The sequence below is a fragment of the Ovis aries genome, chromosome 1 (genome assembly GCF_016772045.2).
Source record: "Ovis aries strain OAR_USU_Benz2616 breed Rambouillet chromosome 1, ARS-UI_Ramb_v3.0, whole genome shotgun sequence".
NCBI classification, from domain to species: Eukaryota; Metazoa; Chordata; class Mammalia; order Artiodactyla; family Bovidae; genus Ovis; species Ovis aries.
In genome coordinates, this window is record NC_056054.1 from 253281887 (window position 1) to 253299668 (window position 17782).

General features: G+C 38.3%; 1 protein-coding gene and 1 long non-coding RNA gene across 3 annotated transcripts in view; both read left to right on the plus strand.

Moving 5' to 3' along the window:
• STAG1 (STAG1 cohesin complex component) overlaps positions 1-17782 on the plus strand; it is a 469514-nt gene that overhangs the window by 204035 nt on the left and 247697 nt on the right. The window lies entirely within an intron of this gene.
• The window catches only part of LOC132657417 (uncharacterized), a 36395-nt gene continuing 18613 nt past the window's right edge, over positions 1-17782 (plus strand). The window contains exon 1 of the long non-coding RNA XR_009595564.1: positions 1-17782. This exon is cut by the window's right edge and continues 10820 nt beyond it. This is a non-coding gene — a long non-coding RNA (uncharacterized LOC132657417).

Here is a 17782-nt window from a genome sequence, read left to right on the forward strand (position 1 = left end):
TCTATGCCCCAGTAACTATTAGAATATGTTTAATTTTTATTTTATATTTTAATAATTTCTGCTTTAATTTTTTAATGTCCTTTCTACTTTGACTTTATTTGCTATTTATTTATTTGGCCATGCCATGCAGTGTGTGACATCTTAATTCTCCAGCTGGGAATCCAATCTGTTGCCTGCTGCAGTGGAAGTGTGAAGTCTTGATCACTGGACCACCAATAAAGTCCCTGTTGAGTTTTTAAAAAAGGGTGTTTAGCAAAGAAAAGGAGGGAAATATACCGGTAGTTCACTGAACTGCTCATTACCAAGAGACTAATAAAATTGGTTACAATTTAATGACTGTTTCAGCTTGGCAGTATATGTGCCATGCTGTATGCTTCACATAAATTAGCTCGTTTAATATTGGTTTGACAGTTTTATCAGTCAGATATGATTTTTATTCTGTTGTTCAACAAAATAAGGATTCAGGGCTTAGGTTAGTTTTTGGACATCATCCAATTTTTAAGTGCCGAATTCATGATTCAGATTCAGGCTTGTTGCTATCTTTAGTCTCCATGTCTAACCACAAGATGTAGTGTAGGAACGACAAGGAGGAGCTTCTAATTCAACCTAGGTTGTGTGTATGTGTGAATATGGGGATATTTGTAAGAAAGTGCATCTCAAAGGAACAAACTTGATACTGGAACTGAGGTGTTGAGTCCAAGTTAACAGTTGGTGTAAAAATTCCAGAAGAAGAGAAAGTACAGCACACTCTAGTGCATAAAGAGTTTGTGGCAGCAACCTGGAGCATAGAGTTAGATGAGGGTTGGCAAGAGATTAGTTTATTTGAAGGAAAGTGAGTTTGTTAATTGTACAGTCTTAAACTGGGAAAGGCAATTACTGAGTGAAGTGCTTTACATATGTGTTCTTGTCTAATCTATGTAAGTGTCCTATTAGAATGAGTTTTGATTTTAAAACAAATGGTAGTCTTAAAATATTTTGCTTTTGTAAATTGTTTGTATGGTTAAAAACACACACACACACACACAAGAGAAATGTAAATCAAAAAGCCTTTACTACATCTTGCTTTACCATCTATCTCCACAGAGTTACTTCTTAACTCCTTTGTTGTATATCCATCTGTCTGTCTGTATCTGCTTTATTGACTATGCCAAAGCCTTTGACTGTGTGGATCTCAATAAACTGGAAAATTCTGAAAGAGATGGTAATACCAGACCACCTGACCTGCCTCTTGAGAAACCTATATGCAGGTCAGGAAGCAACAGTTAGAACTGAACATGGGACAACAGACTGGTTCCAAATAGGAAAGAGTATGTCAAGGCTGTATATTGTCACCCTGCTTATTTAACTTCTATGCAGAGTACATCATGAGAAACACTGGACTGGAAGAAGCACAAGCTGGAATCAAGATTGCTGGGAGAAATATCAATCACCTCAGATATGCAGATGACACCACCCTTATGGCAGAAAGTGAAGAGGAACTAAAGAGCCTCTTGATGAAAGTGAAAGAGGAGAGTGAACAAGTTGGCTTAAAGCTCAACATTCAGAAAACAAAGATCATGGCATCCGGTCCCATCACTTCATGGGAAATAGATGGGGAAACAGTGGAAACAGTGTCAGACTTTTTTTGGGGCTCCAAAATCACTGCAGATGGTGACACAGCCGTGAAATTAAGACGCTTACTCCTTGGAAGGAAAATCATGACCAACCTAGATAGCATATTGAAAAGCAGAGACGTTACTTTGCCGACTAAGGTCCATCTAGTGTAGGTTATGGTTTTTCCAGTGGTCATGTATGGATGCGAGAGTTGGACTGTGAAGAAGGTTGAGTGCCGAAGAATTGATGCTTTTGAACTGTGATGTTGGAGAAGACTCTTGAGAGTCCCTTGGACTGCAAGGAGATCCAACCAGTCCATTCTGAAGGAGATCAGCCCTGGGATTTCTTTGGAAGGAATGATGCTAAAGCTGAAACTCCAGTACTTTGGCCACCTCATGCGAAGAGTTGACTCATTGTAAAAGACTGGGATGCTGGGAGAGATTGGGGGCAGGAGAAGGGGACGACAGAGGATGAGATGGCTGGATGGCATCAGGGACTCGATGGACGTGAGTCTGAGTGAACTCTGGGAGTTGGTGGTGGACAGGGAGGCCTGGTGTGCTGCGATTCATGGAGTCACAAAGAGTCCGACATGACTGAGCTACTGAAAAGAAAGTGAAAGTGACCGGTGGCTCAGAGGTTAAAGCGTCCGCTTGGAATGCAGGAGACCTGGGTTCGCTCCCTGGGTCGGGAAGATCCCCTGGAGAAGGAAATGGCAACCCACTGCAGTACTTGTGCCTGGAGAATCCCATGGATGGAAGAGCCTGGTAGGCTACTAGTCCATGGGGTCGCAAAGAGTCGGACATGATTGAGCGACTTCACTTTCACTTTCATTTTCCCTCTTTTCCAGAATCAAAGCATTCCTTTTTATGTATGTACAACAGTTTATTTAACTAGTTGTCTGTTAACAGCACATTGACTACTATCTATTGTCTTTTGCTCTTACAATGAGTAATTTCATGTGTACCTCATTTGTTCTTTGTGGCAGAATGAATATCTGTAGGTTATTATATTTTTAATTATATTAGATATTGCCAAATTTCCTGTTATGGAAATTATGTCCATTTTACTCCTATCAGTATATGAAAATAATCTGTTTCTATTTGGTCTTTTTAACAAAGTGGTTTTATCAAATTTTTTATTGGTCTTATGAATAATTTAAAAATACATTATATGATTTTTTTTTAATTGAGGTGAAATACACTTAAACAGTTAACCATTTTAAAGTGGGTGGTTCAGTAGTTTTTATCACATAAAAACATAATAGTGTTGTACAACCACCCCTTTCTGATATCAAAACTTTTTTGTTATCATCCCAGAAGAATACTTATCATTAACTAGTCACTCCACATTAGCCTCTTCCCTGCAGTCCTTGGCTACCTCTAATCTTGTTTCTGCTCCTATGTTCTAGTCATTTTATGTAAAAGGAGATTGTATAGTATGTGACCTTTTGTATCTGATCTCTTTAATTTAGCATATCTTTGAGATTTCTCTGAGTAGTAGCATATATTGATAAAATTCATTTAATTGTATGTATGTATTACAATTTATCCTTTCATCCATTGATACACAGTTGGAGTTGTGCTTTTTGGTTGTTGTGAATATTGCTACTATGAATATTTATGGTCAGTTATCTGTTTGAGTACTTATTTTTTAATTTTCTGGTGTAAATACCTAGTAGTGAAATTGCTGGATCATATGGTAATTCTATTTTAAGTTTTTGAGGAACTGCCAAACTGTTTTCACAGCAGCTGCACCATTTTAAATTCCAGAAATATATGAAGATTCTTATTTCTCCACATCCTCTAAAACACTTTTACTTTCTAGTTTTAAGATTTTAGTGTCCTATGGGGTATGAAGTGGTATTTTTTTTAATGGTTTTGGTTTGCATTTTCTTTATTACCAGTGGGCGACTTTTTGTGTTTTTGGCAATTTGTATGTCTTTTTTGAAGAAATGTGTATTTGAGTCCTATACTTATTTTGAAATTAGATGGGTTTTATTTTTGCTGTGAGTTACTGTATTAGATTTCTTTGTATATTCTTGATATTAAATCTTTTATCAGATACATAACATGTAACTTTATAACTTGCAACTACTCCCATACTGTGGGTTGTCTTTTCCCTTTATTAAAGATGTCGTTTGATGGACAAAAGTTTTAAATCTTTGTCAAGTCCAACTCTTTTTTCATTTCTTTTGCTCATGCTTGTGGTATCAAATCTTTGAATCTGTTGCCATTTCTAAGAGCATGAAGATTTACCTCCATATTTTCTTCTGATAGTTTTATAGTTTTAGAACTTATATGTAGGTCATTGATCCATGGTTAAGTTTTGTACTTGGATGATTTTAATTTGTATTTCTCTTACGTGTGTGACTTCAGAGCCATTTTTATTTCTTTTTTTTTTTTTTTTCAGTTTTCTGTTCATATGCCTTGCTACTTTTCCTTTTAGCTATCTTCATAGTTCCTGAAAAGCAATTTGACAAAACAGATTTAAAACATTTTAGTATATCAGACTGAGATGCATATTTCCTTAACATGTTTAAAAGAGAAAGCTCACTGTCTCTCATGTTAGTACAGTGTAATAAAAATCTAAAATAGATTCAAGTACCTGTGAACCTGTAGTAAGCAGATACTAACTAGCACATATGAAAGAAGACAGCTGTAAGATGCAACTATACAATATACCAGTTTTCATCTATGAGATTGAAAAATTATGTTATAATCTCTGTTCTTTAGGCTGTGAGGAAACAGACACTCTTACATTATTTGTAGAAATAAAAGTAGATACATAGCTCATAGATATAAATTTGACATTATCTACCAAAACTCCCTCATAGCTCAGTTGGTAAAGAATCTGCCTGCAATGCAGGAGACCCTGGTTCAATTCCTGGTTCAAGAAGATCTGCTGGAGAAGGCATAGGCTACCCACTCCAGTATTCTTGGGCTTCCCTTGTGCCTCAGCTGGTAAAGAATCCACATTCCATGTGGGATACCTGGGTTGAATCCCTGGGTTGGTAAGATCCCCTGGAGAAGGGAAAGGCTACCCACTCCAGTATTCTGGCCTATACAGTCCATGGGGTTGCAAAGACTCAGACACGACTAAGCAACTTTCACCAAAACTCCATATGTTCTTATCTTTTGACCTAGCCATACTGTTCCTGGAATTTTGCCATGAAGATATATTTCCATTTTACAAAAATAAATGCACAAGGTTATTCAGTAACATATTATTTGTAGTAGTGAAATATTGGAAACAACCTAAATGCCAGTGTATAGGACAGTGATTGAATAAACTATGGCAAAACTTATTCAGTGGAGCTTTATGGCATGGCAAAAAATTATGAGGAAAAACTGTGTGGGCTAATGCAGGGAGATTTTCAGGATACGTTTATTTTTTTAAGTGCAAAAGAGTGTCCAAAAGTATTCAACATTTTTAGACGAAAGAAGGGAAATAGTAGAATATACACATGTATCTGGTCACTTGACCATAAAGAAACAAAGGGAAGATAAGACACAGAATAATAATTGCCTACCTGTAGGGTACAGTGAAGTTGCTCAGTTGTGTCCAACTCTTTGTGACCCCATGGACTGTAGCCTACCAGGCTCCTCCGTCCATGGGATTTTCCAGGCAAGAATACTGGAGTGGGTTGCCATTTCCTTCTCCAGGAGATCTTCCCTACCCAGGGATTGAACCTGGGTCTCCTGCATTGTAGGCTGACGCTTTACTGTCTGAGCCACCAGGGAAGTCCCCTGTAGGTTATGTGTGTATGTAAATGGAGTGTAAAACTTACAGGGAATTGGGGTGGAGGGATGATACTTACTGGAATATACTTTTTGAACAGTGTTGGTTGACTTTGGAAGTTATCTTCATGTTTCATATACTCAGAAGAAAGGAAAAATCATTGAAGATGGATGGAAAATCCAAGACTTGGATGCACTCAGAATAGATGAATCATGCATAAATAACACATGCTGAAGAGTATAAAAAGTACAAACTAAAATTTGAACTCAGTGCTTATACTCCAACACTAGTGGGGTAACGTGAAAAACATATTTACCTCCTCAGATTGTCTCCTTACGAGATATGTATTATGAATAAAATGGTACTTTACCTGTAAAAACTTAATAGACACCGTATGGTTCATGGTAGGCACTTATAAGAACTCAGCCTCATTAGCCTATAGTACAGAGTCTGAAACTACTCGTGAGAAAACAGTGGGCAAGCTCAAGTTGAGGTGTATTTTTCATAATAACTATCCTGTACTCTGTAAGAGTGTCCCTGTCATGAAATAGAAATGGCTAAGAAAACTTCCAGAACTTAATGCAATGTACGATCTTAGATTTTTCTTTTGACGTCAACAACATTATTGAGACGAATACTAAATTGTAAAATCAATTCTGTGAATTAGAACATACATATTATGTTGTTAATTTCAGCATTCTGATCATTATTCTGTAGTAGTATTAGATTTTTGTTTGCTTTGGGGAAATATATACAGGAGTATTGATGAATAAAGGGATATGTGAAGACGGAGAGGATTAAAAGGGTAAAATGTTTACATCTGAGAATTTGGTGATGGGTATTCAGAATCCCGTGTACTTTTCTTACAACTTTTTTGTAAATTCTAGAAAGTGAAAAATGGAAGGATGAAAAATCCTTTTAATCCCAAAGCCAACATCATGCTCAAGGGTATATAGTAGAATAATTTTCCCTATAGTCAAGCAAGACAGAGATGCCCTTTTTCACAACTGCCAGTTAATATTATCCATACAAGCCAGCATGTTTGTGGTGAAGCCAGTAAAGTGAAGTATGTATGATCACTATTTGAGAGTAATATTGAAAGTTGAGAAATTTCAAGAGGAAGAGTTTGAAAAACTAGTAAAAACAATATAATAATTCTGAAAGAGATCAAAATGGCAGAGTATGAGGATGCTGAGCTCCCTTCTCCCTGATGGACATCTCAGAAATACAGGACGTGTGGCTACTGTTACTGAAACAAACTGTACACTGATAGAACAGCCTTTCTGTGACCAAGACGGCAGAGAAAGAGTCACACAGAGTTGAGTAGGAAGAGAGCAGAAATTATCAGTTCTGGACTTGCACCCCTAGCAAGGAGAGCATATCACAAGCTCGAGGATCCTTCCTAGGGTGTGAGACATTTGAGCTACATATTTGGCAACCCAGATTTGGGGTCCATTACCAGGAAGATTAGTCACTTTAGCTGGTTTGAAATCCAGTAAGACTTACCATATGGCTATAAAAAACCAAGTTCCACTTGTGATGGTTGCATAAAAACACTTGTTTCTGCTCAGAAACAAGGTGGAGGAAGCAGATTTAAAACTACCTGAGACTGACTGATTTCCTGCAACTGTCCCAATTGCACACTCTGGCTTGCACTGAGTACTTGCTCCAGCCCCCCTTCCTCTCACACTGTTCTCTACTAGGATGAAGGCTGCCATTGGCAAGTAGGGTAAGGACTTGGAGATTTGGAGCTAGCTCAGACTCAGTCTTATGTTGGAACAGAGCAAGGGCAGTCCAAGACTGGATGGCTTCACAGTTGAATTCTACCAAACATACTAAGAAAATCTACTGCCTGTCCTCAAACTTTTCCAAAAAGTTGAAGAGGAGGAAACATTCCTAAGTTCATTCTGTAAGGCCACTAATGCACAAAGACTGGCCCCACCCCGAATACAAGCCAATATCTCCGATGACTATAGCTACAGAAATCTCAGGAAAATATTAGAAAACCAAATTCAGCAATCATCAAAAGGATCATACACCAACATCAGAATTCAGCAATCAGAAGGATCATACAGCAAGAAAAGAATTCAGCCATCAGAAGAATCATACACCATGATCAAAATTCAGCAATCAGAAGGATCATACACCATGATTAAATTGGTTTTATACAGGATGCAGGGATGGTTTAGCATTCATAAATCAATATACCACATTCATTAAAAAAAATTATACAAATCATTTCAGTAGACAGAATTCAGCATTCATTCATTCGTGATAAAAACTCTTATCAAACGTGAAAGTCGCTTAGTCATGTCTGACTCTGCAACCCCATGGACTATGGAATTCTCCAGGCCAGAATACTGGAGTGGGTAGCCTTTTCCTTCTTCAGGGGATCTTCCCAACCCAGGAATTGAACCCAGGTCTCCCGCATTGGATGTGAATTCTTTACCAACTGAGTTATCAGGGAAACATCAAACTTGGTATGGAGGATATATGGCAGTATAATAAGGTGTAAGTATCACAGACACACAGCTTTTAGGTTAGTGCAAAAGTAATAGCAGTTTTAGAGCCTGAATTTTAAATCATTATAACGAGGTACAACTGCATCTTTATTAAACAAAAGAGGAACCATTACAGTCAGCACATTTTTTGCCAATGAAAAATAAGTTTATTCCTGTAGCATAAATATCCATGCTCTGGGATTCGGTGAACTCTTGGAAAGCATTATCTGTGTCCTGCTGGCTATGGAAACATTTCCCTTGCAAAAAGTTGCCGAGATGCTTGAAGAAGAGGTAGTTGGTACCAGTAAGAGGTCAGGTGAATATGGCTGATGAGGCGAAACTTTGTAGCCCAGTTTATTCAACTTTTGAAATGTTGGTTATGTGACCTGTGGTCAAGCATTGTCATGGAGAAGAATTGGGCTCTTTCTGTTGACCAGTGCTGGCTTCAGGCATTCCAGTTTTTGGTGCATCTCATCAATTGTGTGTACATGAGTAAAAAAGTCTTACATTTGTGTTTCCAAAATTTTTATTTCTGAACGTTAGGTATTAAAAGAAATTATAAGTAGTCTTCATTTTTTCTAAAGTAGACTTTATTTTTTATAGGAGGTTGAGGTTTACAAAAAAACTAAGCGAAAATTACATTGTCCCCATATACCATCTTTTCCCCTCAGTTTCACCTGTACATTCATCTTGTACATTTGGTTAAAATTGATGAAAAAGTATTGATGCATTATTAACTAAAGTCCTTCGTTGACATTAGGGTTTGTCCACTGAAAAAAATGCACAACCTAAAAGTTGAGAATTATGTTTTATTTTGTGAACTTGCTGAGGACTTAACCCTAAAACAGCCTATGTGATAGCTCAAAGGGACTACTCCAAAGAGGTAAGGGAGGAACCAGGATATATAGGAGGTTTTGCACCAAAAACCAAATATTAGTATTTTATTTTGTCTTGTTTTTTAATTGGAAGATAATTGCTTTACAGTATCATGTTGGTTTCTGCTGTACAAAAACTAATATAAGCCGTAATTATATATAACCCCTCCATCTGGACCTCCCCCCCACCCCGCTGCATCCCACCCCTCTAGGTCGTAACAGAACCCTGGATGGTGTCCATGTGTTATATAACAGCTTCCCACTAGATATTTGTCTTAAACACAGTAGTGTGTATATGTCAGGGCTACTCTGTCAGTTCATCCCACCCCCTGCTTCTACCACAAGTTCAATCTCTACATCTGTGTTTCTATTCCTGCTCTGCGAATAGGTTCATCGGTACTGTTTTATCTTGATTCCAATATATGTACATTAATATACAGTATTTTTCTCTTTCTGACTTAATTCACTCTGTATAACAGGCTTTAGTTTCATCCACCTCTGTTCATCTGACTCATGTTTGTTTATGGCTGAGTAATATTCCATTGTATATACATGCCACACCTTCTTTATTGTTCGTATGTTGATGGACAGCTAGGTGGGTCCCATGTCCTGGCTAGTTAACATAGTCCTGCAATGAACATTGGGGTACATCTGTAAAAACTATGGTTTTCCCAGGTCTGTGCCCAGTAGTGAGATTGCTGAGTCAGAGCGTGGTTTTAGTTCTCGTTTTTAAGGACTCTCCATACTGTTCTCCATAGTCACTGTATCAATTTACATTGCCACCAACCGTGCAAGAAGGTTCCCTTTTCTCCCCATCCTCTACAGCATTTATTGTTCGTAGATTTTTTAATGATGGCCATTCTGACTGGTGTGAGATGGTACCTCACTGTTGTTTTGATTTGCATCTCTCTAATAATGAACAGTGCTGAGCTTCTTTTCATGTGTTTATTGGCCATCTGTATATCTTCTTTGAAGAAATATCTGGTTAGGTCTTCTGCCCTTTATGGGATTGGGTTGTTTGTTTTTCTGATAATTAGCTGCATGAGTTGCATGTTTATTTCGGAACTTGTTGCTTCACTTGCAGTTATTTTCTCCCATTCTTAAGGTTGTCTTTTCACCTTGCTTATACTTTCCTTTGCTGTGCAAAAGCTTTTAAGTTCAATTAGATCCCATTTGTTTATTTTTTTTTTAATTCCCATTACTCTAGGAGGTGGGTCACAGTCTTGCTGTGATTTATGTCAAAGAGGGTTCTGCCTATGTTTTATAATTTACATTTTCTGAACTTACTGTGTCAGTCTTTAATCCATTTTGAGTTTATTTTTGTGTATGGTGTTGTTAAGTGTTATAATTTCATTCTTTTACTCATAGCTGTCCAGTTTTCTCAGCACCACTTACAGAAGGGACTATCTTTTCTCTATTGTATATTCTTTCCTCCTTTGTCAAGGATAAGGTGCCTATCAGTGTGTGAGTTAATCTCTGGACTTTCTGTTGTATTGATCTATATATATATATATGTTTATATATATATGTTTATATATATCTATATCTATCTATCTATCTATCTATCTATCTATATATATATATATATATGTTTTTTTGCCGGTATTACACTGTCTTGATTACTATTCCTTGGTAGTATAGTCTGAAGTCAGGACGGTTGATTCCTCCAGCTCCATTTTCTTTCTCAAGATTGCTTTGACTATTTGGAATCTTTGGTGTTTCCATACAAACTGTGATATTTTTTCTTCTAGTTCTGTGGAAAATGCCATTGGTAATGTGATAGGGAATGCGTTGAATCTGTAGATTGCTTTGGGTAGTATAGCATTCCCATCCAAAAACATGGTATATCTCTCCATCTGTTTGTGTGATCTTTTATTTCTTTCATCAGTGTTTTAAAGTTTTCATCATACAGGCCTTTTGTCTCTGTAGGTAGTTTTATTCGTATATATTTTAATGTTTTTCTTGCAGTGATGAGTGGGATTGTTTTCTTAATTTCTCTTTTGGATTTTTTGTTATAAACTTACAGGATTGCAAAAGATTTCTTTTTAATTTTGTATCCTATGACTACTGAATTCACTGATTACCTCTAGTAGTTTTCTGGTGGCATCTTTAGGGTTTTCTATGTATACAGTATTATGTCATCTGCAAAGAGAGACAGTTTTACTTCTTTTCCAATCTGGATTTTTTGTTTCTTTGTTTCTTTTTCTTATCTGATTGCCTTGACCAGAACTTCCCAAAACTATATTGAATAATAGAGGCGAGAGTGTGTACCCTTGCCTTGTTGCCAATCTTACAGGAAATGCTTTCTGTTTTTCACCACTGAGAATAATGTTTATTGTGGGTTTGTCATGTAGGCCTTTATTATGTTGAGGTAGGTTCCCTATATGCGCACTTTCTGGAAAGTTTTTGTCATAAATTAGTGTTTTGTTTTGTCAGAAGCTTTTTCTGCATATTGAGTTGATCATATGGTTTTCATTGTTCAGTGTGTTTATATGGTATATCACATTGATTGATTTGTGTCTATTGAAAAATCCTTTCATACCTGGGATAAACACAACTTGATCATAATATATGATCCTTTCAATGTGTTGTTGGATTCTGTTTGTTAGTATTTTGTTGAGGATATTTGCATGTATCTTCATCAGTAATATTTGCCTGTAATTTTCTTTTTTTGTGATGTCATTGTCTGGTTTTGGTATCAGGGTGATGGTGGCCATGTAAAATGAGTTTGGAAGTGTTCCTCCATCTCATTTTATGGAAGGGTTTGAGCAAGATAGGTGGTTAGCTCTTCTGTAACCATTTAATAGAATTCTCCTGTGAAGCCATCTGGCCCTGGGCTTTTATTTTTTGGAATATTTTTTATCACAGTTTTCATTTCTGTATTTGTGATTGATCTGTTCATATTTTCTGTTTCTTCCTGGTTCAGTCTTGGAAGGTTATACTTTTCTAACAGTTTGCCCATTTCTTGAAGATTGTCATTTTATTTGCATATAGATGCTTACAGTAGTCTCTATGATCATTTGTTTTTCTGTGTTGTGTATTATTAGTTCTCTTTTTTTCATTGCTAATTTTATAGATTTGAGTCTTCTCCCATTTTTGTTGATAAGTCTAGCTAGTGGTTTATGAATTTCATTTATCTTGTCAAAGTTTTATTCATCTTTGTTTTAGTTTTATTCATCTTTGCTGTTTTCTTCTTCACTTCTTTCCACTGTAATTTTCATGATTCTGTTCTTTCTACTGACTTTGGGGTTTTTTCGTTCTTTTTTAGTTCCTTTAGTTGTTAACCTTATTGGCATCCCTTTGTATGTTATCTGTTGCTTTTCCCTTGCTGCTTTCAATAATTTTTCTTTGTGTTAATTTTTGTCAGTTTGATTGATACGTGTCTTGTTGTATTCCCTTGTAGCTCAACTGGTAAAGAATCCACCTGCAATGCAGGAGACCTGGGTTCGATCCCTGAGTTGGGAAGATCCCCTGGAGAAGGGAAAGGCTACCCACTCCAGTATTCTGGCCTGGAGAATTCCAGGGACTATCCAGTCCGTGCGGTCGCAAAGAGTCAGACACAACTGAGTGACTTTCACTTCACTTCACTTGTTGCATTTCTCATGTGGTTTATCCTATTTGAGACTCTCTGAGTATCCTGTACTTGGGTGGCTATTTCCTATGTCAGGGAAGTTTCCAATTATAATCTCCTCAAATATTCTCTCATATCCGTTTTTTTCTTCTTCTTCTTCTGAGGCCCCTGTAATTTATATGCTTGTGTAATTAATGTTGTCCCAGAGGTCTCTGTAACTGTCCTTATTTCTTTTCATTTCTTTTTTGTTAATTCTGCTGCTGCTGCGAAGTCCCTTCAGTCGTGTCTGACTCTGTGCTACCCCAGAGACTGCAGCCCACCAGGCTCCCCCTTCCCTGGGATTCTCTAGGCAAGAACACTGGAGTGGGTTGCCATTTCCTTCTCCAATGCTTCAGTTATTTCCACCATTCTATCTTGCAGCTTAGTTACTTGTTCTTTTGCCTCAGTTATTTTGCTGTTAGTTCTCTAGTGTAGTATTTATTTCAGTTTTTGAGTCATTCATCACTGATTGTCTGTTCTTTAGTACTTCTAAGTTCTTGTTAAACATTTCTTGTATCTTCTCTATCAGATCTCCATTCTATTATCAGTGACTTCCTTCTGTTTCCCAGATTTTAGACCATCTTTGCTGACATTACTCTGAATTTTTTCTCAGATAGACTGCCTATTTCCTCTTCTTTTTTTTTTTGGTCTTGTTGGTTTTTACCTTTCTCCTTCATCTTCTGCATATTTCTCTGTTTCTCATTTGTTTAACTTACTGAATTTAGGGTCCCCTTTCCATAAGCTTCAGGGTCATAGTTCATCTTGTAGCAGCTTGGCCCAGTGGGTTGGGTTTGGACCAGTTCCTTGTGTAGTCTTCCTAGTGAGGGGTCTTGTGCCTGTGTTCTGTTGGGTGGATCTGGATCTTCTCTTTCTTATAGACAATGCTGCTTCCACTGTGTGTTTTGGGGAGTCTGTGAGTTTAGTATGGGTATACACAGCCTGGCTGCTAATGGGTGGGGTTCTGTTCCAATTTTGCTAGTTGTTTGGCATGAGGCTTCCAGCACTGGAGCTTGCTGGCCGTTTAGTGGAACCAGGTTTTAGTGTTGTCAACTAAAATGATGCACAATGTGAGAGTTCCAAATTAAATTTTATTTGGAGCAAAATGAGTATAGTGGCCTGGAAGATAGCACCTTAGACAGCTCTGATAAACTGCTCCAAAGAGGCTATGGGGAAAGGTCAGTATATAAGATTTTGGTGAAGGGAAGTTAAGTGCAATCAAGTGCCTGCTTTACAAAAGGTTTTCTGCTGGGCACAAGGAGCTGATGTCATCATGAAGGGATTTAGTGATTTTCTAGATGTGAAAAGATACAAGCATTGGAATCTTAAAGTAGTTCCTAAAAATATCTAACTATCTGAAGACCTGTTCCACCAGTTTCCCTGAAGCAGAGTGCCTCATTCTTCACCCTGAATTCCCTCAGGAGCTACTGAAGGTCAGTAGCTGCAACAGCATAGACAGGGTTCAATCACCATGAAGCAGATGACAAAAGCCCTTGTTATTCACTTGCTGCCAAATGCTTTTGGGAAGTACCAGTTTGTAGTTGTCAGGCAAGTGCTGGTGTGTAGTTGACAGTGTTGAGATGGAGGCCTTTTGGAGAATTCTTGAAGCCGTTTACCTTGGATTGGGACTTGAACCCATGTGCTGTAACTTGAACCCAGCCAAAACCCATCTTGGGACTTGAACCCACGTGGTTGTACTGGAACCTGGCCAAAACCCTGTTTGGGACTTGAACCTGTAAGACTGGAAATCTAACCCACCCAAAATCCACGGTACCTGGTTTCAGGACCTAATGAAGCTCAGGTTCTTGATGTCTTATCTCTGAAAGAATTCAGTGAGACAAACTGATGGGTAAGGACTGGGATTATTCAGATTCAGAGAGAAACATACTTCACAGATACAGTGTGGGACATTCCAGAGAGCGAGTGCGGCTACGAAATGTGGCCTGGTTAGTTTTTATAGACTGGGTAATTTAGTATGCCAATTACTAGGAGGATTATTCCAACCATATTGGGGCAGGGGTAGAGATTTTCAGAAATTGGGTCTACTCCTTGGTCTTTTGACAGTGCCTTAGGACTGTCCTTGGTATCTCTAATTTTCCTGAAGAGATCTGTAGTCTTTCCCATTTCATTGTTTTCCTCTATTTCTTTGCATTGATCACTGAGGAAGGCTTTCTTATCTCTTCTTGCTTTTCCTTGGAACTCTGTATCCAAATGGGTATCAGTTCAGTTCAGTTCAGTCATGTCCAACTCTTTGTGACCCCCGCAGCACACCAGGCCTCCTTGTCGACCATCAACTCACGAAGTTTACTAAAATTCATGTCCATTGAGTCAGTGATGCCATCCAACCTTCTCATTCTCTGTCGTCCCCTTCTTCTCCCCTCTTCAGTCTTTCCCAGCATCAGGGTCTTTGAAAATGAGTCAGCTCTTGGCATTAGGTGGTGAAAGTATTAGAGTTTCAGCTTCAACATCAGTCCTTCCAGTGAACACCCAGGACTGATCTCCTTTAGGATGAACTGGTTGTCTCTCCTTGCAGTCCAAGAGACTCTCAAGAGTCTTCTCCAACACCACATTTCAAAAGCATCAATTATTCAGTGCTCAGCTTTCTTTATAGTCCAACTCTCACATCCATAGATGACTACTGGAAAAACCATAGCCTTGAGTAGACAGACCTTTGTTGGCAAAGTAATGTCTCTGCTTTTTAATATGCTATCTAGGCTGGTGATAACTTTCTTTCCAAGGAGTAAGCGTCTTTTAATTTCATGGCTGTGTCACCATCTGCAGTGATTTTGGAGCCCAAAAAAATAAAGTCTGACACTGTTTCCACTGTTTCCCCATCTATTTGTCATGAAATGATTGGACCAGATGCTATGATATTAGTTTTCTGACTGTTGAGTTTTATGCCAACTTTTTCACTCTGCTCTTTCACTTTCATCAAGAGGCTCTTTAGTTCTTCACTTTCTGCCACAAGGGTGGTGTCATCTGCATATCTGAGGTTATTGATATTTTTCCTGGCAATCTTAATTCCAGCTTGTGCTTCATCCAGCATGGTATCTTGCATGATGTACTCTACATATAAGTTAAATAAGTAGGGTGACAATATACAGGATGTATCCAGGATGTCTGGCTCTAGGTGAGTGATCACACCATCATGATTATTGATCATGAGGATCTTTTTTGTACAGTTCTTCTATGTATTCCTGCCCCCTCTTCTCAGTATCTTCTGCTTCTATTAGGTCCATACCATTTCTGTCCTTTATCACACCCATCTTTGCATGACATGTTCCCTTGGTATCTCTAATTGTCTTGAAGAGATCTCTAGTCTTTCCCACTCTGTTCTTTTCCTCTATTTCTTTGCATTGATCACTGAGAAAGGCTTTCTTGTCTCTCCTTTGGAACTATTCTTTGGAACTCTGCATTCAGATGCTTACATCTTTCCTTTTCTCCTTTGCTTTTCGCCTCTCTTCTTTTCACAGCTATTTGTAAGGCCTCCTCAGACAACCATTTTGTCTTTATGCTTTTTTTTTTTCTTGGGAATGGTCTTGATCCCTGCCTCCTGTGCAATGTCATGAATCTCGGTCCAGAGTTGTTTAGACACTCCATCTATCAGATCTGATCCCTTGAATCTGTTTGTCACTTCTACTGTATAATCGTAAGGGATTCAGTTTAGGTCATACCTCAATGATCTAATGGTCTTCCCTACTTTCTTCAATGTGAGTCTGAATTTGGCAATAAGGAGTTCATGATCTGAGCCACAGTCAGCTCCCTGTCTTCTTTTTGCTGGCTGTGTAGAGCTTCTCCATCTTTGGCTGCAAAGAATATAATCAATCTGATTTTGGAATTGACCATATAGTGATGTCCATGTATAGAGTCTTCTCTTGTGTTTTGGAAGAGGATGCTTGCTATGACCAGTGCGTTCTCTTGGCAAAACTCTACTAGCCTTTGCCCTGCTTCATTCTGTATTACAAGGCCAGATTTACCTGTTACTCCAGGTATTTCTTGACTTCCTACTTTTGCCTTCCAGTCCCCTATAATGAAACGAATATCTTTTCTGGGTGTTAGTTCTAGAAGACCTTGTAGGTCTTCATAGAACCGTTCAGCTTCAGGTTTTTCAGCATTACTGCTCGGGGCATAGACTTGGATTACTGTGGTACAGAATGGTTTTCCATGGAAACCAACACAGATCATTCTGTCAGTTTTGAGACTGCATCCAAGTACTGCATTTTGGACTCTCTTGTTGATCCTGATGGCTACCACCTTTCTTCAAAGGTATTCTTGTCCACAGTAGTAGATATAATGATCATCTGAGTTAAATTCATCCATTCCAGTCCATTTTAGTTCACTGATTCCTAAAATTTCAATGTTCATTCTTGCCATCTACTTTTTGACCACTTCCAATTTGCTTTGATTCATTAAACTAACATTCCAGGTTCCTATGCAATATTGCTCTTTACAGTATTGGACTTTACTTCCATCACCAGTCACATCCACAGCTGGGTTGTTGCTTTTGCTTTGGCTCGATCTCTTCATTCTTTCTGGTATTATCTGATCTCCAGTAGCATATTGGGCAGTTGCTGACCTGGGAAGTTCATCATTCATTGTCTTATCTTCTTGCCTTTTCATACTGTTCATGGGATTCTCAAAGCAAGAATACTGAAGTGGCTTGCCATTTCTTTCTCCAGTGGACCACGTTTTGTCAAAACTCTCCACCATGACCCGTCCATCTTTGGTTGTCCTACATGGCATGACTCATAGTTTCAGTGAGTCAGACAAGGCTGTGGTCCATGTGATCAGACTCGTTCATTTTCTGTGATTGTTGTTTTCAAGAAAACAATAGAATGGGAAAGACTAGAGGTCTTTTCATGAAAGTTAGAGATACCAAGGGAACATTTCATGCAGAGATGGGAACATCTCAGTTTGAACATCTGGAAGTTTGCGGTTCACTTATTGTTGAAGCGTGGCTTGGAGAATTTTGAGCATTACTTTACTAGCGTGTGATATGAGTGCAATTGTGCAGTAGTCTGAGTATTCTTTGGCATGGCCTTTCTTAGGGATTGGAATGAAAACTACCCTTTTCCAGTCCTGTGGCCACTGCTGAGTTTTCCAAATTTACTGGCATATTGAGTGCAGCACTTTCACAGCATCATCTTTCAGGATTTGAAATAGCTCCACTGGAATTCCATCACCTCCACTAACTTTGTTTGTAGTGATGCTTTCTAAGGCCCACTTGACTTCACATTCCAGGATGTCTGGCTCTAGATGAGTGATCACACCATCGTGATTATCTGGTTCATGAAAATCTTTTTTGTGCAGTTCTTTTGGGTGTTCTTGCGACCTCTTAATATCTTGTGCTTCTGTTAGGTCCTGGAGAAGGAAATGGCAATCCACTCCAATATTCTTGCCTGGAGAATCCCATGGACAGAGAAACCTAGTAGGTTACAGTCCATGGGGTCGCAAAGAGTCAGACACGA